This window comes from Triturus cristatus, chromosome 8, assembly GCF_964204655.1.
Source record: "Triturus cristatus chromosome 8, aTriCri1.1, whole genome shotgun sequence".
NCBI lineage: Eukaryota > Metazoa > Chordata > Amphibia > Caudata > Salamandridae > Triturus > Triturus cristatus.
This window is the reverse complement of record NC_140591.1, coordinates 215,232,242-215,254,704: the sequence shown is the minus strand read 5'-3', so window position 1 is coordinate 215,254,704 and position 22,463 is coordinate 215,232,242. Positions and strand designations below refer to the sequence as shown.

General features: G+C 47.3%; 1 pseudogene; it reads left to right on the top strand.

Annotated features, from left to right (window-relative positions):
• The first annotated feature begins 14,513 nt into the window (after nt 1-14,513).
• LOC146801860 (large ribosomal subunit protein uL23 pseudogene) lies at nt 14,514-15,002 on the top strand (annotated as a pseudogene).
• The last annotated feature ends 7,461 nt before the right edge of the window (nt 15,003-22,463 follow it).

The window sequence follows — 22,463 nt, the reverse complement described above, 5'->3', positions numbered from 1 at the left end:
TCTGATGCTTTGGTGGCGCAAATCACAAAATCATATCTATGAGGCCACACAAAGCCACTATGCATGGCTTTTAATGGTCTCATAGATATGGAGTAAGGCAAGGCGGCTCAAATCACTGCGTTGCCTTACTCTGCACTTGGGTGGCGTCCCATGGGCATTGCGTGGATTTTCCCATGCAACACCCATGGATTTTGACACTTTACGAGAGCATGTAAATCTGGAGAAATGCCAAAACCTTACACCTCCCAAGGTGAGGCGTATAGGAGAAATAACTTTATTTCTCCTTGTTTTTTCCTCTTTATATATGTGCCTCATTCTGCAGCAATATAGAAAGTGGAAAGCGCCTCCTAGTCTTGTTTCTTCACAGGAAGGTGCTCGTTCCTGCACAAAATCAACCCTGCCGCCTACACAGACACCCTTGCACCATGGTGCAAGGGTGCCTGCATTGGTGCCAGGCTGCCAAAACGGCACCAGGGGTAAGGACAAGAAACCACCGTATGGCATAAGTATGGTGCATTCCTTCCCTTTCACATTGGCGTAGGGCAGAACAGCAATCTGACTTGCTGTGCTGCCCTACCCCAAATCCCTATAAATGAGGGCCTTAGTTCTCAGGGGTTTGAGCAATTTCTATTTGATGAGACTCAATAGTCTTTTCTATGTGATGAGACTCAAGCTACCTCAATTCACTTTTAGCATTCCATCCATTACCCTCAAATTGTTAGGGGTCCTTTAGGGCATAGGATAGTATCTTTACTCTTTAATTGAGCTTCTATGATTTTTCTTTCTGTTACTTGTAATATTTTCAAGGATTTTACATCGACTCTGTCAAAATGCTCAATGATACCAGAAAATCACCTATACAATTTATAGCACGCTTCTAATCCTTCAATGTCTGGAGGTACCGCTAAAATCAGTTAAAACTCATCTTTTGCCAAACTGAGTTGATTGAGTTCAGTTTGACTCTTGTGGATTGGTTTGTAGCCATGACAGATCTTTGGAGCTAAGATCCACCAGTGCCCAGTGCTAATAACTACTGGCCCCAAACTTTCTGTATCACACAAAATGTGAAATATAACCCAAGCGTTCTCTGTCTTGAGGACCACAGCATTGACTCTTTCATGATAGAATTCTACTTAGATAGAATGAGAACGTCTCCTTGACTGTATCTTGGCTTGGATGTGTGCTTCCCATTGCAACACATTCACATCTGGGCAGCTTGTTCCTTCTGTACACGGATGTTAATGATCACTCTTCATCAGGACTGCAATCCCTGCACTGGCTTTTGTTAGCAAAACCAAAGGAACTAAGGGGCATATTCTCAAGACAGGCGATAAATTTACCGCCGTTTTAGCGGCAGAAAGCTGCTGCTAAAATGGCGATAATGGGCTTGATAATATGCTCTATGGAATTCCAATTGAAGCCCATGTTAGATGTGAAGGACATCTAACCTGAGCTTCAATTGGAATTCCATAGAGCATATTATCAAGCCCATTATCGCCAAAGCGGCGATAATTTTATCGCCTGTCTTGATAATATGCCCCCACAGACCCTATATTTTACCTCTAGAATGGTTCTTTTTTTATGTCAAATCTTATTTAGGAATTTATTTATAGCTAACTGCACTTCACGGGTCTACTGCAGCCGATTTGAAAAAGCTATTGTGGATGCAGTTTCATCAGGTGTATAAAACATACAATACAATATATCACATGTAATTGTTTTAAGCTAAAATCCCGAAACCGCACACTAAAGTAAAATGCATGGACAACCACCACCAATGAAAAAATACTGTCGCTATGCATCCGCAGAACCCCTAATGCACAAGTGCAGACTGCTATCCGTTAGTGGTGCTATAGAGCGACCTCTCACCAATGTCAGAGTGTATTTTTAGCGATGGATTGCGTGGCTATATTAATCATTGTCTTTTTGCCATATTAATAACCTGCTGGCATCTGATTAATCTAAATTAGATATCTGATACAAGATTGGAAAAACAATTGGACTGGACCAATCATATATCATGTTAGACACTCTTTATACACACGAAGTTGTATAATTTCCCCATTAACCTTTATAATGTTCTTGAGCAAATTAAGTTTTCGACAAACTTGTGCAAAGATGGTGATCTGCATAAAATAAGTTTTCATTGATGTTGATAACTCTTGATAAAACGTCTCTTTCTGTCTGAGAGAGGAATTCAAGCATTATGATCACTAGCAATGAGCTATTCTAATAGCGTGGATAATTGGTTCCCAAAAATTTATAAAATTGATAATTGATTTGCATGCACCGTTGTAGACGTGTGCAGCCCAGTGGCAAGTGAGATTCAGGGGTGTGGTTCTCAGATCTTCAACTAAATAAGCAGGGGTGAGATGAGCAACGTTCGGTGTGGACATTTTCCATGAGAAACAGTCAGCAGAGATTCGCATTGGGAGCACCTCTGTCTAGAGTGGCCCAGTGAGCAAAAAACAGAGGGTTGGAAGGCCCCCCCAAACAATTGCCACCGGTTAAACTATTTGCAAACATTCATCCCATCGCTTTGAGTGTTTGCCAGTTGTATACCTGAAAAGTTGAGTCTGGAGAAGTTTTCCATGCCTACCACTGCCAATGTTTGTGATCTCCAAAACGTAGTAAATTTAGGTGTAGATTTACTATTTTGGTTAACCAATAACTCTATATATTTAACATTCTGATTAAAAAATTAACACGTTAAAACCTCTTAGTAAAATAAGAATAATGAGAAAATTTGATACAGACATAGCAGACTCGACTCAAACCCCCAGACCCAACTACCAAACCAAGAATGCATTTGAGGGGTGTCACACCCTAAAGACCCCTGATGAAGCCACACCCATGCCACCTGGGCCTGGTAGTTCTCTCACGGAACTCATAACTACAGTTATGTACAACACAACAGCCTGGAGTCCCTGCCCTGGGATCACTTATTTTAAACGTATTTTTACTGCACACACTAATCTTCGTATCTGCTACAAGAAGCCCTGGTAGAGTTCCATGTATCTAGTCCTTGCATTTTATAAATCAGTTTTTCAATTGACCAATGGTTTCATTTTTTTTTTTTTTAAAACAAACTGTAAGACCTGGGGTCACGTGACTCGAGCGGTTGGGCACCCGAAGGCTTAAGTGTAAAGCGACCATACAATAGACTCATCCCCTGAAGCAGGAAACGCACACAATAATGGACGCCACACAGTAGGTTCAATGAAAATCAAACAAGTTTATCTAAGCAGTTAGATGCAAACGCAGTTCATGAGATGGCAATGGGCATTACTTGAATACATTAACAGTAGATTCACCAGCATTTCATTATTGTGCCCTAGGCAGTACCTGAATGCATTAGTGTCAGATTCACCAGCAATTCATTATGATGCACCATGCAGTACCTGAATACATTAGCGTCAGATTCATCAGCAACTCATCATAGTTCCATTGGCAATACCTGGTGAACCTGGGGGAACGGTGAACACAGCGGTTAACCAGCGCCCTGCGCCCCTCCCACCACTAGCGTTTCAATCTGCCGTGGGTACCTTGCGCGGTATCTAGCGATTATCAGCGCTTTAAAATAGGGCTGGAAAACGTAGCGCCACACATGGAAGACTACTAGCGCTTACGCGCAGAACTTGAGGACTCAGCGCTACTCGTAATAACCAGGCGCTAAGCACTTGAGAGCAGGACGTGAGAACACAGCGCTACTCGTAATAAACAAGCATGAGGCACTTCAGAGCATAACTTAAGAATACAGCACTACTCGTAATAATTAAGCATCAAGCACTTCAGAGCAGAACTTCAGAATACAGCGCTACTCGTAATAATTAAGCATCAAGCACTTCAGAGCAGAACTTCAGAATACAGCGCTACTCGTAATAATCAGGCCGTAAGCATTTCAGAGCAGAACTTGAGAATACATCGCTACTCATAATAATTAAGCATCAAGCACTTCAGAGCAGAACTTCAGAACAGAGCGCTACTCGTAATGATCAGGCTTTAAGCACTTGGTCTCCTTGTATGCGGCAGTCTAGCAGCAAGGGGGGCAATCCCACGGAGGGGAATCAGAGTCTCCGATGCCAGGGGGGGAATCCCACGGAGGGGAACCAGAGTCTCGGAGTGCGGTGCCGCTCCCGATCGACAGGGGGCGCACCGGGTCTTCCACCAGCCTCCCGGGGAGCAGGGGGGTGAGTCCCAGGCCTCCGCACGGCCACGCTACCTCCCAGCCCCCGGGGGTTACCTCGATCTCGGCGTCCTGGGGGGATCTTCACTGCAGCGGCGTCCGTCACGGCTCCAGGCCCCGCAATCAATGCGCTCAGCAGCCGGGGGACAGGTCACAGCCTCTCACGCCTCCAACAGCAGCTGCGACGGCAGCAACGGGGCCCCGGGCTTCTCCGCAGGCCCCGACTCGATGATGGGGCACACTTCAGGCCTCCAGGCCGCGGCGGTGAGCACGCTTCAGGTCCCGGCACCAGGGGGGGGTGACAAGTTAAGCAGGGGCGACGGCGGGCTCAGCGCTCCGCGCCCGATGCGGGACTGACTCGGGGGATCCCAGGCAAGGTCGGGGAGCACAGGGGTCACAGCGCTAGCACCTGGTTGATCCCAGCAGCCCAGCAGTCACTTTCAGCATAGGTTTCAATAGGGAGCTTCAGCATTAGGTTTCAGCGTTCATCTCTTGCCTCCCTCTATACGCCTAAGAGAAACCTCCGGTCGCAGACGGCAGCCTGTTTCTGCATACCAAGGTTTAAACGAGCAAGAACAGGTGGCAGATCCTTTGCCTATCTGGGACCCTCCCTTTGGAACACGCTCCCCCCCTGTATCCGAAAGGAAGGAAACTATCCTAGGTTCAGAAAGCTTGTTAAGACCTGGCTGTTTGAATAATAAACACTCAACTGTCACCTCCCTCTTTCTGCCCTCATACTAGCTGTGTCTAGGCGCCGGGAAACCCTTTTTGGGTAGCTGTTGCGCCCTATAAATTGATAAAATAAATATAGTTTCAGCATGAAGTTCCAGCGTTTGGTTTCAGCATTCAGTTTCAGCATGACGTTCTAGCATTTAGTTTCAGCATTCAGTTTCAGCAGGAAGTTCCAGCAATCTTACTGGTGCGGATGTCTCTGGTGCCCTTAGGGGTTCTGTTTCTTGGGGGTAGGGATTGAGTTGGTGACTAGTTCCTTCCTAGTCAGGTTTGGCAGATGGCCCCTGGGTCCTCCTACCGCTGGGCTAGATCAGTGGGCTGTACAGGATCCCTCACTCACTTAAAAGGCAGTACCTAAGTCCTGTCCCTTTCAGAGGCATAAGTCCCTGGCTAGGCCCTACCGCCTAAAACTCCTGCGTGGATCCTCCAGGTCTGCTTTACCCCAACTGGCCAACTGACTAGAAAAAGTTCCCTCCCTCACTTAAGTAGCCCTAGGTCAGGTGACCTCTATCCAAGGCGGCAAAAGTAAAACCACACCTCCCTTCTAGAAGTTTCCAGCACATTCCAGGAGCTTCCCCATTCTACCTATGGCACAAAAAAGGCGGGCTGGTGTCGCAACATTGTTGTGGGGTTCCAGCCAGCACCTGGATGCAGGGGGGCTACTAATGAAGACCACTCTGCAGTAGCAGGGGCTTGTGGCAGCCATCTTGGGAGAAGGGAGCACCTGCACCTTAACACTGGTTGGCAATGAAAAGGCGCCCGGAGACCTAAGTCCAACATAAAAAATGAGGGTGGAAAAAATGAGGCACGATAAAAAAATAGAGGGGGAGACCACCCTAGGGCTGACAGGTCTAACACGCGTCCCCCCCAGCCGAAAGAGGGGAGAGCTACCCAACCTCTAGGGAGTTCTCATCGCTAAGGCGGAAAAACCTGGAGAGACCGTCAGCATTGGCGTGGTCAACTCCGGGCCGGTGTTCCACCCAAAAGTCCATCCCCTGTAGGGAAATGGACCACCTCAACAACTTGGGGTTTTCGCCTCTCATCTGCATGAGCCAGCGAAGGGGCCGGTGGTCGGTCTGAATGAGGAAGTGAGTTACAAAGAGATATAGCCTCAACTTCTTCAGAGCCCAGACCACCACGAAGGCTTCTCTCTCAATGGTGGAGTCTTCTGGAGATGAAGGCCACTGGTTGATCTTGGCCCTCGGTGTTGAGTTGCGAGAGCACCGCACCTATGCCGTGCTCTGAGGCGTCTGTCTATACAATGAACTCCTTACTAAAATCTGGAGTTACGAGTACTGGAGCGGTACACATCGCATGTTTCAGCGTGTCAAATGCCTCCTGGCAAGCAGCTGTCCATATGACCTTGCGAGGTTGCTTCTTAGATGTCAATTCTGTCAAGGGGGTTACGATGGTACCATATTCCTTGACAAACCGGCGGTAATACCCAGTGAGGCCGAGGAAAGCTCGGACCTCTGTTTGGGTCTTGGGGGCTCCCAAGCCAAGATGGTCTCTATTTTGGCCTGGAGGGGTTGCACCTTACCTCCGCCCACCAGGTGTCCCAGGTACACGACAGATCCCTGTCCAATCTGGCACTTGCTGGCTTTAATGGTTAGGCCAGCGCATTGCAGCGCCTGAAATACCTCCTGGAGGTGCTGCAGATGGTCCTCCCAGGTGCTGCTGAAGACAGCTATGTCATCCAGGTATGCCGCTGAGAAGGACTCCAGACCAGATAGTACCTGATTCACTAACCGCTGGAATGTGGCCGGAGCATTTTTGAGCCCAAAGGGCATCACTCGGAACTGAAAGTGGCCCTCGGGGGTGGAGAATGCTGTCTTCTCCCCTGCTCCATCGGCCATGGCAATCTGCCAATATCCGGATGTCAGATCAATGGTGCTGAGGTACCGGGCTGCTCCCAGCCGGTCCACCAGCTCGTCTGCTCGTGGGATGGGGTGAGCATCTGTCTTCGTGACAGAGTTCAACCCCCTGGTAATCCACACAAAACCGAAATTCCGGTGTGGTACCCGGTGGGGCCGCTTTCGGCACCAACACCACCGGACTAGCCAACGGGCTGCTGGAAGATTCTATCACCCCCAGCTCCAACATCTTGGCTACCTCACGCTGGATGCTATCCTTCACTCGGTCAGAGAGCCGGTAAGACTTGTTCTTCACCAGGGGGCTGTCCCCTGTGTCCACATCATGGGTACACAGATGAGTGATTCCAGGCGTGAGGGAGATCAACGAGGCGAACCGTCCCAGGACATGGCGGCAGTCCCTCTGTTGCTCCGGGGTCAAGGATGGGGAAAGGACTACACCTTCTACCGAGCCATCCTTCTCCTGTACCACTAGAAGGTCAGGAAGATCTTCACTCTCTTCCTTTTCGCTCCCATCCGTCACCATAAGGAGAGCAAGCTCTGATCGCTCATGGTGCGGCTTCAGGCGGTTGTCGTGGAATACCCTCAGGGGCTGTCGGGGGGTCTTTAGATCCACTACGTATGTGGTCTGGCCTCGTCGCTCCACAATGTCATACGGGCCAGTCCACCGGTCCTGGAGGGCACAAAGCTCCCCAGGTTCCATGACCCACACCTTCTGTCCAACGTCCAACTCGACCGTCCAAGCGTTGCGGTCGTACCACTCCTTCATAACGGTCTGGCTAGCCTCTAGGTTCTCTGAGGCCGCCTTCCACAGCTTGGCCACCTGGCTGCGGAACGCCAGCATGTAGCTGACAATGTCACGGGGAAGCTTCTGCGAAGTCTTCTCATCCCCCCTCCTTCACTAAACTGAGGGGACCCCTAATGGGATGGCCATAGAGCAACTCAAACGGGCTGAACCGACTCCCTTCTGCGGTACCTCCCGGTAGGAGAACAACAAGCAGGGGAGGAGGACGTCCCATTTACGCCTCAAGCCCTCTGGCAGGCTCCGGATCATTCCCTTCAAGGTTTTGTTGAAGCGCTCTACGAGCCCGTTAGTCTGGGGGTGGTAAGGAGTGGAGAACCGGTAGGTCACTCCACACTCCTTCCACATGGCCTGCATATAGGCCGACATGAAATTCGTGCCCCTGTCCGACACCATGACCTTGGGGAATCCCACTCGGGTAAAAATCCCCAACAGTGCCCGCGCCACCACCGGTGCAGTGATGGTCCTCAGAGGAATAGCCTCTGGGTACCGAGTGGCGTGGTCCACTAATACCGGAATGAACCGGTGTCCCGCTGAGGTCGGAGGGTCCAATGGCCCAACAATGTCTATTCCGACCCTCTCAAAAGGGGTCCCGACCACTGGGAGCGGTTCCAAAGAGACCTTCAATTTAGTCCCAGTCTTGCCACTTGCCTGACAAGACTTACAGGTCTTACAAAAGGTGTCTGAGGCAATTCTCATCCTGGGCCAATAAAAATGTGGGACCAACTGCGCAAAGGTTTTGTCCTGGCCCAGATGTCCGGCTAAGGGTATCTCGTGCGCTAACTCCAGCAGGAAGGCCCGGTAACATTGGGGGACCACTATGGCCCTCAAAGATCCATGTACCGGCACCTTAGGCTCACTGTACAGGAGACCATCCTCCCAATACACATGATATCCGCCCGCCTCCTGACTGGCCACTTGGGCTTCGGTCTGTCGCCGCATGCCTTCAAGCGTGGGGCCCGCCCTTTGTGCCTGACAAAATTCCTTCCGGGTAGGTCCTCCTTCCACATGCCAGTCGGCAAGGGTCGGCAAGTCCCCCACGGGAATGACATCCACCTCCGCGGACTCCGGGGGCACCTCTGCGGCCTCCCCATCCATCTCACGGGGCGTGTCCTCTACCACCATCTTCTCTCCACACTTGGCAGTGGGTTGGGCCCTAATTCCAGGCTCCAACCCGGGGTGAGTTCCATGGCGGGCAGCTATGGACCGCGTGACTATGCAAGTCCACCCTGGTAATCCCAGCATCTCGGTATGAGCTCGAAACACTACATCTCTCCATTTGGTGTGCTCCAGGTCGTTCCCTAGCAAGCACCCCACAGGCAAGGCAGGGCTCACCGCAACTCTCAGTAGGCCTTTGACTCCTCCCCACTCAAATGGAACACAAGCCACTGGATAGTGACTCACACTGCCGTCAGCCAAAACGGCCGGATGGAACTCCTCGGGGACTACTTGGTCTGGGGACACCAGCCGCCTCACTACGGTGGTCATGCTGGCTCCTGTGTCCCTCAGAGCCTCCACCTCCTCCCCGTTACCTCTCACCCTCTGCTGATATTTAGCAGTGTTCGGGGGAGGGACACTACGGGGACCACCTCTCTATCCCTGAGTGAAACCAGGGTCAGGCCTGTCCACTCCCCTTCCCTATCTAAGGGCAGCTCCACCCCAAGCGCTACACTACTTACCCCGGGGCTGGGGGTCGCTTGCGACACTTGGGATCTCCTCTGTGGTGTCCAATCTCCCCACATTCGTAGCACCTCACAATCCTTGGCTGCTGACTCCTGGCAGGGTAAGTGGGTTTTGTGGAATTGGACGGGGGTGGGGTTCCTACTCCTTTCCCAAACTTATTTTGGGGGCCTTTTGAGAACTCCACCTTTTTATCTCCCCCCTCTTTCTTCTGGGGGAAACCCTGTCCGCCTTTCGAGCCATCTCCCCCGGGGCCCTTGTGAGACACCCGGGTGCTCACCCAAATATCTGCCTCCTCCGCAATCTGACGGGGATCCATTAACTTGCGGTCCACCAGATGTTGGCGCAGCTCCGGAAAGAACTTATCCAAGAGGTGCTCCCGTAAAAAAAGATTGTACACCCCTTGGTAGTCCTGCACCTCGCTGCCACGCACCCAACCATCTAGTGCCTTACGGGCATAGTCAAAAAAATCCACCCAAGTCTGTGTGGACAGCTTATGGCTGCCACGGAACTTCTGCCTGTACCTCTCGGGGTTGAGACCAAATTTCTTTAGTAAGGCCTCTTTCATGGGGGCATACCTGACCTGATCCACCTTGGCTAAGCATAACAGGGTGTCCCTGACATTGGGAGGTATATAGCGATACAGGCCACCTCCCCAATTGCTCTCGGGTACCCCATGGGCTGTCAAGGCCACCTCGTATGCCTCCAACCACTTGGCAATATCATCCCCCACTGTGTAATTGGCAATGACTTCTTTGGGTAAATAACATTTTGACTCTTGGGACTATCTTGGTACGCTGCCAGCATTGTCCTTATTGGACGCATTTAACTGGAGGGCGCGCAGCTCCAACTCCTTCAGCTGAAGCTCGTGCGCCAGCTTCTTTTCCTCCATTGCCCATCTCTTGTTTTCTCTTTCTCTCTCTCTCATCTTCCAATTTGGCCAGCTCCCACTTTAACTGCCTCTCCTTCCTCCTGTCCTCGTACTCCTCTGGAGACGCGCTCCTCCTAGACCCTGTCCTACTACTGGCCCCAGAATGTCTCCCTGGAGGCACATTTTCAGACATATCCACATTGAGTATGTGTAGTACTTCCTGGGTGCTCTCCTCCTGAGGTGCATCTGGCGCCTCCTGTCCCTCATCCTCCCTCCCTTCTGGGTGGGCCTCTACCCATGCCCTTAAGGCGGTACGGAGTTCCGGTCCTTTGGCCCTCCGCACCCCAGGCACCCCCATCCCCTGCCCGAATTCCCTCAGTTGCCTTACAGTGTACCCCTCGAGGTCGGCTAACCGGAACTCCATCGTGACAGGTGGGGACCTAGATACTAAGGAAGAAAAATTCTAGGATATGGGTGACAGTTTCAAGCTAACCAGGATTTCTACACCCTCAGTCTGGACAGTGGAATGTAATCAGTGCAGTAATAACAGTTGCGGAGCTTAAATAAAATAGGCGTTTAATTGTGGCGCCCTCCGCTTCACGGAAGGGTGCTGTATGGTCACAGGTCCTAATCCCACGCTCGCCAACAATGTAAGACCTGGGGTCACCGGGCCCTAAGGGGGTAACGTGACTCGAGCGGTTGGGCACCCGAAGGCTTAAGTGTAAAGCGACCATACAACCCACTCATCCCCTGAAGCAGGAAACGCACACAATAATGGACGCCACACAGTAGGTTCAATGAAAATCAAACAAGTTTATCTAAGCAGTTAGATGCAAACGCAGTTCATGAGATGGCAATGGGCATTACTTGAATACATTAACAGTAGATTCACCAGCATTTCATTATTGTGCCCTAGGCAGTACCTGAATACATTAGTGTCAGATTCACCAGCAATTCATTATGATGCACCATGCAGTACCTGAATACATTAGCGTCAGATTCATCAGCAACTCATCATAGTTCCATTGGCAATACCTGGCGAACCTGAGGGAGCGGTGAACACAGCGGTTAACCAGCTCGCTGCGCCCCTCCCACCACTAGCGTTTCAATCTGCCGTGGGTACCTTGCGCGGTATCTAGCGATTATCAGCGCTTTAAAATAGGGCTGGAAAACGTAGCGCCACACATGGAAGACTACTAGCGCTTATGCGCAGAACTTGAGGACTCAGCGCTACTCGTAATAACCAGGCGCTAAGCACATGAGAGCAGGACGTGAGAACACAGCGCTACTCGTAATAAACAAGCATGAGGCACTTCAGAGCATAACTTAAGAATACAGCGCTACTCGTAATAATTAAGCATCAAGCACTTCAGAGCAGAACTTCAGAATACAGCGCTACTCGTAATAATTAAGCATCAAGCACTTCAGAGCAGAACTTCAGAATACAGCGCTACTCGTAATAATCAGGCCGTAAGCATTTCAGAGCAGAACTTGAGAATACATCGCTACTCGTAATAATTAAGCATCAAGCACTTCAGAGCAGAACTTCAGAACACAGCGCTACCCGTAATGATCAGGCCTTAAGCACTTGGTCCCCTTGTACGCGGCAGTCTCGCAGCATGGGGGGCAATCCCACGGAGGGGAATCAGAGTCTCCGATGCCAGGGGGGGAATCCCACGGAGGGGAACCAGAGTCTCGGAGTGCGGTGCCGCTCCCGATCGACAGGGGGCGCACCGGGTCTTCCACCAGCCTTCCGGGGAGCAGGGGGGTGAGTCCCAGGCCTCCGCACGGCCACGCTACCTCCCAGCCCCCGGGGGTTACCTCGATCTCGGCGTCCTGGGGGGATCTTCACTGCAGCGGCGTCCGTCACAGCTCCGGGCGCCGCAATCAATGCGCTCAGCAGCCGGGGGACAGGTCACAGCCTCTCACGCCTCCGACAGCAGCTGCGACGGCAGCGACGGGGCCCCGGGCTTCTCCGTGGGCCCCGACTCGATGATGGGGCACACTTCAGGCCTCCAGGCCGCGGCGGTGAGCACGCTTCAGGTCCACGCACCAGGGGGGGGTGACAAGTTAAGCAGGGGCGATGGCGGGCTCAGCACTCCGCGCCCGATGGGGACTGACTCGGGGGGTCCCAGGCAAGGTCGGGGAGCGCAGGGGTCACAGCGCTAGTACCTGGTTGATCCCCAGCAGCCCAGCAGTCACTTTCAGCATAGGTTCCAATAGGGAGCTTCAGCCTTAGGTTTCAGCGTTCAGTTTCAGCATGAAGTTCCAGCGTTTGGTTTCAGCATTCAGTTTCAGCATGACGTTCTAGCATTTAGTTTTAGCATTCAGTTTCAGCAGGAAGTTCCAGCAATCTTACTGGCGCGGATGTCTCTGGCGCCCTTAGGGGTTCTGTTTCTTGGGGGTAGGGATTGAGTTGGTGACTAGTTCCTTCTTAGTCAGGTTTGGCAGATGGCCTCTGGGTCCTCCTACCGCTGGGCTAGATCAGTGGGCTGTACAGGATCCCTCACTCACTTAAAAGGCAGTACTGAAGTCCTGTCACTTTCAGAGGCATAAGTCCCTGGCTAGGCCCTACCGCCTAAAACTCCTGCGTGGATCCTCCAGGTCTGCTTTACCCCAACTGGCCAATTGACTAGAAAAAGTTCCCTCCCTCACTTAAGTAGCCCTAGGTCAGGTGACCGCTATCCAAGGCGGCAAAAGTAAAACCACACCTCCCTTCTAGAAGGTTCCAGCACATTCCAGGAGCTTCCCCATTCTACCTATGGGACAAAAAAGGCGGGCTGGTGTCGCAACATTGTTGTGGGGTTCCAGCCAGCTCCTGGCAGCTAGGGTGCTACTAATGAAGACCACTCTGCAGTAGCAGGGGCCTGTGACAGCCATCTTGGGAGAAGGGAGCACCTGCACCTTAACGCTGGTTGGCAATGAAAAGGCGCCCGGAGACCTGAGTCCAACATAAAAAATGAGGGTGGAAAAAACGAGGCACGATCAAAAATAGAGGGGGAGACCACCCTAGGGCTGACAGGTCTAACACAAACTTTATTGGGTTTTTCAGGTGTAACATTACATTGTTGGGTATTACTTCATAAATGCTAATTTTCATTGATATAACTTACATCTTATATACGTGGCGTGTCACAGACTCATTTCGCAATATATTCACCTGCCATTTTGCATACTCATACAATTCAAACAAGAATAAATTCCCATACATTTTCATTATAATAATACATCATAGATTGCATGACTAAAGTATATATTGACTAATACGCACTGCAACCCACCTATCCTATCCCACCCCTGCAAACCCAACCCACAACAAAACAAAACAATTGCCGCTGTGTAGTTACTACATTTTATCCCGGTAAAAAGTACCAGGTGATAAGTGCAACCGCTTGTGGTAGGAAGGAAAGGGGGACCGGGGAGACAATAGTAATGCGAGAGGCAAAAAAGGGAGAAAAGAGAAAAGAGGGAGGGACTTGGCTATCCACATAGAGGATATCAGCTAATAACAGCCGCTATATGAGGGAAGATCAGTAATCCGCTTCTCTATTTGTGGGTGGGAGTTGTGAGTCCTCTGAGACTTCCTCCGTATCTGTTCTAAATAGTTCTATCAATTGTGCCCAGACTAAGGCTATTGGACGTTTACGTAATCCCCTGTATTCTTTCCGCTGTAGCGCCTCCCTCTCTGCAGTAGCCCAACGGATGACCTCTTCTCTCCATTTACCCGCACGTGGTGGCATGTGAGATTTCCAGCGCTGTGTAATCAGCCTTTTTGCAATCATCAGGGCTAAGCCTGCGAAGCAGCGCAGCAGCTTCGATTTTTTGGGAAGTGGGAAAAGGCCCAACAGACCTGCCTCTACATTGTCCCAGGATGTGCATTCTGTTAATATGGACAAATTCTGTATGATCTCACTCCAAAACTCATGTAACGCCGGGCAGGACCACAACATATGTATAAAATCAGCAACTGGAGCAGGGCATCTGGGGCAGTTCGGGGAGGCGGCAGTATACATTTTGTGTAGTGTTTACCGGGTGAGGTAGGCTCTATGCAAAATAAATAGTTGTATCGTTTTCAATCGGCAGTTACGAGATACCTTTCTAGGATGTTCTAATATTAGGATCCATTCCCTATCCTCTAAGTCTCGTGATTTTTGTCTGAGAGGTCCCTGACCAATGGTCCATGTACTAAACCTGATTCACAAATAGAGCTGGGTGCGCAAGCAAATTATCTCTGCGGGGCAAACCAGAGTCGAGTGAAGGGTCTGGCTTTTCTCACAGAGTACATGTCTGAGACAAGCCATGAAAGCTATTTTTATGTATATTGTGCAACAAACATAAAGTAAAAATATGATACAATCTTTCACCCCCCAACATGGCACCGAAGGCCAAGAAGGAAGCTGTCCCTGTTAAAACTGAAGCAAAGTCCAAGGCTTTGAAAGCTAAAAAGGCTGTTCTTAAGAGGGTACACAGTCACAAAACGAAGAAAATTAGGACAGCCCCCACTTTCAGGAGGCCGAGGACCTTGAGGTTACGGAGGCAACCGAAGTATCCCAGGAAGAGTGCTCCTCGTAGGAACAAACTTGACCATTATGCAGTTATAAAGATCCCGCTTACCACGGAGTCTGCCATGAAGAAGATTGAGGATAACAACACGCTGGTCTTCATTGTTGATGTCAAGGCTAACAAGCACCAGATCAAACAGGCTGTAAAGAAGCTTTATGATATTGATGTTGCCAAGGTAAACACACTGATCAGACGGTGAGAAGAAGGCATATGTGTGTCTAGCTCCAGACTATGATGCACTGGATGTAGCCAACAAAATTGGCATCATCTAAGCCTTCTCTGTAGACGCCGGTACAGTTCAGATACAATCTCTTCAAAATCAAAAAAGGTGCATAATTTAAACTTGCGGAAGCGTTTCACCTTAATACATCAGATTATATCACTGCATATAATGAGGTTTATTAAAAGTGATCATTTTTAGAAACATTCATGGCTCATACCCCACTGACAATGCCATTAGTGAACTATGTATCATTCCAAATTGCGATCGCACACGCCGAAATTCTGGGATCGCAATTTGGCTCAGTGATATGTATCAAAGAAAAACTGCCTCGCAAAATAAGGAATCGCAAAATTTGTGATTCCTTATTTTGCGATTGCATTTAAGGAATCGCAAATTGCTATTCCTTAAATGCAATGTAAGAAGCACAGAAAAAGTGCAATTTGGCTTTAAGGAATCGCAAATTACCACCAACTTCGAGTTGGTGGTAATTTGCGATTTCTCCGAAAAATGCACTTTTTTGCATTTTTCAAAGTGCCATGTGGCGCACATACATGCCCTTAGGGCATGTATGTGTGCCACATGTGCACACATGCACATTTCAGGGGTGCAACAGGGTGTCCTTTTGACACCCTGGCACCCTTGAAATTGCAATCTCAATTTGCGATTCTCTAATTGAGAATCGCACTTCCCATTCATTCCTATGGGCCTCTAGGCCTATAGGAATAAATGGGGCGGTATTCCTTAATTGTGAATCGCAATTTGCAATTCGCAATTAAGGAATATGTAGGATTCACAAAATTATTTGCAAATCCTACATACATAGCGCTTTGCGATTCTCAAATAGCGATTCGCAAAAAATCGCTATTTGAGAATCGCAAAAATGTATTTTCATACATATGGCCCTAAGAAGCAAGTCAGTAGTCATGTAAATGATAAATGTGGCCTAGGTTCTTATTATAGATGGAACATTACAGACTATTAAATCAAACATAACAGGTGCTTGTACTGCCCATGTCCTGACCTAAAGTATTTCAAAGTGCGTTCATATATGATAAAAAAGAAAAAGGAGGCTCTGTGAAATAAAAGAGTTGCCTAGGATCACAGTATTTAGAGAAGCAGGCAACCCGGAATCGATTCCTGGTTATCTCGTTTCACATTTTGAAATTCAGCCTCCAGATAGGTATCTCTCCCTCCCTGTTTTTACATAAAAGGTCACTGTTTTGTCTTTCATTCTTGACTAACTACAAGAAGAACTGACACAAAGATAGCAGACATGACTCCGGGCTCTCAGACTTAACTGCCAGGCAAAGAATGCATTTTTATGGAAGGTATCACACCCCAAACAACCCCCCCAAAGCTATGCCACTGGTGCAGCCATTTGAACCACACAGCGAGTAAGCACTGTCAAAGTCAGTAGGTCTAGTATAGAACTAAAAGCACTCAACCCAGTGGCGGCTAGCAATATTAACGTATGGTGAGACGCGATGGCGCCAAACTCACCATACATGCGGCTCCCCCGGTGCTGCCTTTCTCCCCCGGCAATCACGACTTCCCACCTGCCCAGTGGAACACAAATCCAACCAATCCTAGAGCTGCTCTCATCAGAATGAGAGCAACTCCAGGATTGTTGGGAGCAAGCTAACCCAGCACTCATTTTTGGAGGCTGAGGGCCTGTGCCAGCAATGCCCTGGCTGTTTCACAGCCATGGGATTGCTGGGTCTACAGTGTGCATGTCGGGCTGGGATAACTAGCCAGCCGGCCAACCCGACATGCGCACTGAAGGGGCAGCTATAATCTGCAATCGCAGGATTCAGCCCTTCCCTCATTGGCACAAGCTAGGGCAAAATAAAAGGGCATAGCAATAAAATGCTATTTTTTTATTCATTTGTGTGTGCCTACTGAGTTTTCAGCAGGTGGGGCGAAGTTCCTCCGCTCTTGAGAAGGAGCCGACCCTGATTCAACTACTTACATCCATGCAGTCACTTATCACTCAATCATTCATCATTCCGTCCTTCATCCTGCACTCCTGCATCTATTCATCCTTCCTTTGACTCAGTCATACATTCACTCCCCCATCCACAATACCACAGTCAGAAAAGTACCAATCAGTGACAAGGCACTTTCAGTTATCAATACAAAACAATGGCCAACGTGCACACTTTTCAAATGTTCAACCAAAAATAACACTGTTTTAGCAAAATGTGCTCAGAACGCCAATTCGCCTATCCAATGGAGACGTAGGTAATTTGCCAGTCTATGATGCAAGCAGGACAATGCCGTTTGCCGGCGTGAGCACTTTAATGGGGGCTGTTCAATTAGCCATTAGCAAATTATTATCAAAATCGTTGAAAAAGTCTACTCGAAGAAACATCAATTTTAACCAATCGATTTATTGGTTTGAAGAACAATACTTGTATTCAGTATTTTCCAAATGAATGATATTCAAGACAGCTGGGAAAAACCATCCAGTATGTTTAAACGATATACCCAATGCATTTCGGGTAAAAAAAGAACCCTTCTTCAGGGGTAATCTTTAACGGTCAGAATAACTAAAAAGAAAGAGAAGCAATCAATCGAGAGTCCTCATAATCATCTTATACAACGAGAGATCACAACAATCTATGTGTAAGTTAAAAAGCAAAGAGAACATGCAATGAATAACAAGGCTCGTTGAAACTGATCACAAAGCGAAATATAATCGTAAGTGTATGCAACAAACTATCAAAAAGTGCCTACGCTACACAATTTAAACCAGTGTGAATGAAATGTAAAAAATGGTCCCTTCGTGAATAAAATGCCGTGATTCAAATGTGAGGTATGTTCGTAACAAAATAGTGCTCGTTGAAGTCAAGAAATCACCCATGAACGTCAAAAGTTTGAAAGTATAAGTTCGAAAAAAAGACCGTAAACGTACCCATTCAAAAGTTGAATTAGTATCAAACGGAAACACGTCACTGTCAGAGACGCGTCAGGAGCAGGAAAGCATGTTAGCATAGAATTGAAGAGATATAAATAGTAAAAAAGAGAAGACAGATCGTAACGTAGTGGATAAGTGTCAACGACATAGAAATAGGCTCGTGCAACGACAGAATCCCTCGATAAAGTTGTGTGTTAGCGTGGAAGAGAAGAGAAAAACTAATAGTAGATATAAATAGTAAAAAGAGAAGACAGGTTGTAGAAAAGGGCTCGTGTGTTAACAGAATCCCTCAATAAAGTTGCGTGTTAACTTAGAAGTGAAAAGTTGTGAATAGAAAAAAGAGAAAACTAATAATGAATTCAAAAAATGGGTTATGGAACAACAAAAATTACTCAAACAAGTTGCATAATCATACAAGAGAACATAAAACATATTATAAGAAACAATTAAATTCAATTCGATCATTGAGGCCCAGGGGTTGGAGTGACTGCAGTTTTTTAGTCCAATAAAACTCAGCACATGCAAGAGATTTTTGTGGATCAATGTCAGATCTTGGTTTTTGCGCTTCCAGAATGGTAAAGCGAAGTTGGGAAATATTGTGTTTGGCTTCTTTCCAATGCATAGCGACAGTTGATTTCTCATTCACCAATCGAATATTGCTTTTATGTTCACCAACTCGTGTTTTAATTTTTCGTTCAGTTCTGCCAACATAGATTTTACCGCACGGACATTTGAGTGCATAAATGACATTAGAAGTGTCACAAGTACTTGAATGGCGTAAATCGATTTTATGACCTTTTGTTGGATGGATAAAACAGTTACCAATTATTACATTGTTGCAGTGGACGCAATTTTGGCATTTTTGCATGCCTTTGAATGTTGTCCCAGAAGTCTCAGATTTTTGGTTTAACATTTCTTTCAAGTTTTTGGACCTTTGCATCGCAAAAATAGGTTTCTCTGGAAATAAGGTCAATAAATCAGGTTCAGTGCGGATGATATTCCAATGTTTCATGATTATTGATTTAATGTTGCCAGCTTGAGTTGAATGTTTTAGAACACATACAAGAGGGTTGATTTGTTGTTTGCCTGTAGGTCTTAATAAACTCAAACGGTCTTTGTTGTCGAGTTTTTGTTGAGCTTCCTCTAGGATCCATGGTGGGTAACCTCGTTCAAGGAATCGATCCGAGAAATGATTTATGATAGAGATAGTCTCTTGTGGATCCGACGTGATTCTTTTCAAGCGAATGAATTGTGAGAAAGGTAAATGTCTCTTGAGATTAGATTGATGAAAGCTTTCATAATGCAAAGAATTGTTTCTGTCTGTTGGTTTAATGTAAACATTTGTTTTGATGGAACCTTGATCAATTTGAATGCATACATCCAGGAAATTAATCTGGTGGTACTCAATTTGGTGAGTGAACTTAATGCGATTATGGATATTGTTGAGATGAAGAATGTTGGTTTCAAGATTACTGCGATCGCCGTTCCAAATTATGAAAATATCATCAATGTAGCGTTTGTATACTACCAAATGTTCGGACCATGCTTGGTTATTCAAGATGTGTTCATATTCCAATTTAGCCATAAAAATGTTGGCGTACGAAGGTGCTCCGGCAAAGCCCATCGATGTGCCGTTGTTTTGGGCGTAAAATGTGCTTTTCCATTCGAAGTAACTATGGTACAGTGCAAACTGAAGCAATTCAATGAGGAATACTTTCTCTGCATCCATGTGATTGTGATTTAATAAAGCCCATTCAATGGCTTCAATTCCTTCTGCGTGAGGGATCGAGGTGTACAAAGAAGTTACATCTATGGTACATAGTAACCAATGGCTTATGTCTTTTAGATCAAGATTTTTCAACAGGTTGAGTAAAGCAGTGGTATCTTTGAGGTAAGATTGCTGTTTTTGTACAATTGGTTGTAAAAAATGGTCAAGGTATTTACCTATCGGTTCACTTAATGATCCACATGCCGACACGATAGGGCGGAAGGGTGGTTTCTCCAAGTTTTTATGAATCTTAGGCAGCATGTATAATTTGGGTCTTCGTGGGTGAGTTATGTATAGGAACTTCTCTGTTTTTTGATTGATCCAACCCATTTCAACAGCACGTGTGAGTATCTGATTGAGAATGTTTTGATAGCTTTGTGTAGGATCTTGATCCAATTTCGTATATGTATCTGCATCCATAATGTGGTTCATAACGCTTTCTTCATAGAAAGCCGTGTCAAGAACGACAAGGGCTCCACCTTTATCAGCCTTGGTGAATGTAATGGAGGAATTGTTGGCGAGTTGTTTCAAAGTGCTCCATTCTTTGGCTGTCAAATTCTCCTTGGTGCGTTTATGGAAATTGATATTGGCAATTTCTGCTTTAACCAATCTTTCAAAACAGTCAATAGATTTGTGTGAAATAGGAGAACAGAATGTACTTCTGGGTTTAAATTCTTTGGTAGAACCTACAGCTTCTAATGATGTAGATGGATCAAGTGTCGTATTGGATGGTTCGATGGTATTGAAAAAATATTTCAAGCGTAATATTCTAACAAACTTGAAAAAAGAAATTTCGGTTTCAGCAACATTGCTTTTATATGTAGGTACAAAAGAGGTACCTTTGTTGAGAACTGCAATTTGTGCTTGTGAAAGATGATGTTTGGAAATGTTCACGACTAAGTTGCTCTTGTTTTGCTGCGTAGAGATCTCTTGTCGGTTTCTGACCCTGATTCAACTACTTCCATCCATGCAGTCACTTATCACTCAATCATTCATCATTCTGTCCTTCATCCTGCACTCCTGCATCTATTCATCCTTCCTTTGACTCAGTCATACATTCACTCCCCCATCCACAATACCACAGTCAGAAAAGTACCAATCAGTGACAAGGCACTTTCAGTTATCAGCCAGGTGCTATCATCACCTATTGCAAAGGAGAAGTGGAGGCTTGGTGGAAATAACAGCTGCCTTCAAAACAATGAACAGCATGATTACCCCTGTAGAGAGACAGGGAGCACACCAGAAAAACGAATCTGCTTCTTCCACGATCCCACTCCATATGAGGCTGTGTCATTATCTGTGAGCATGGCAGCCATCTATGGAATATGCAATCCATATAGGGCCATGCTGTGTTAGCCCAGCCCTGCCTCAACTGACACATGTGGCATGGTGCTCTATTGCAGCTTTTTCAGTGGTGATTAACACTTCAGCTAGTGGAGCTTGTACTGCTACAGCAGGGGGTGCTAGCAGAGATGGACAGTAACAGGGATACTTCTGGGCGATAACAATAACCTTCAGTTGCAGCCCATGTGGGAATGTGAACAATAGTTCAGTAGGTAGAGCAATTAGGAGTTACAAGGCTCCAATTGTAGAAACATTGTCTGTGGTGTCCTGAAGCCACCTCACTACTCCAGACCGGACACTAAGCATGCTTCTTTTAGCACTTGACCCTCGGGTATTAAGGCAGAGCAGTCCAAGCACTAATCAGGATATGGGTCAGGTTAAAACGTCAGAACTCCTCAAAGCACACAATAAAAATAAAACATAATAAATGATCATTTATTTACACCTCGACGCCTGCTCCTGGCACTGAAGTGCATGGATGCATTACCATTGTTTGTGTCATGCCGGGTGGCACACTCACTCCAGTCTCAATGTAAGGAACTGCACTGTTTGACCACAGAAATGGTGCTAGATGCAAACAGGAAACATTTCAGTAGGCAACCATTCCCAGTCAGCACTAGGTGAGAACACACTCCTCAGAGGTATGCGAATCACCATGATGCAACAATAATGCACTCACAAAATACCACACCCAACAATATTACAAATTGTGGGTGCGCTATTAATGCACACGCTTTATTTGGAAACCTTACATCGATGTATAACTGTACGGCTCCCGTTTGTTTCGGTTTAGTTGCTGCAAATATTGCGGAGGCCCATATTTGGGGCCTCAAACATTTTCATTCGCTCCCAGCTGTTTCAGGTTTGTCATCTCAGCTTCATGGAAGGGTCACAGGTAGAATGTAGTCTCCTGTGTCAGAGGGCAGTAAGCATGATTGTTGTGTTAATGTGAAGCTTTATAGGAAGGTGCCTTCAGACATCTCAGCTCATGGAATAGATGATCAAAGTCGTTCACTGTGTGACCTCACCCTTCAGGAGTGCTACATTCAGCACAAGGACCTGCATTTCTGTCAGTTATGGGAGTCTGAATAGCCCCTCGCCACATTGTGCAGGGGTGTCCCATAATTCTGTGTTCCAACACTGCATTCGGACAATTTCCTTTGAATGTATGCTGAGAGCAAACTGAGTCAGCTCCACATCTTCTGCTGTTGCGTCACTGTGCAGGATTTCCACTCTGGCAATATCTACAAAGAATTTGAGCGCGCTGAGAGGCATATTCACAAGGCGCTATCGCCGAGTTAACGGCACTTTATCGCAGCCAAAGTTGCGATAAACTTATTGCCCCAATCACAAGCTGGTATTAACAGCCCACAGCACCAGTATACCCGCGTTAGCAGCCGCAAAAAATATCGCCACAGATGACCTCAGCAACTATCGCTAATGAGATGCAGAGTAGGCGTTCCCCTGCCAAAAGCCATGACAACACCACTCCACAACATTCACAAC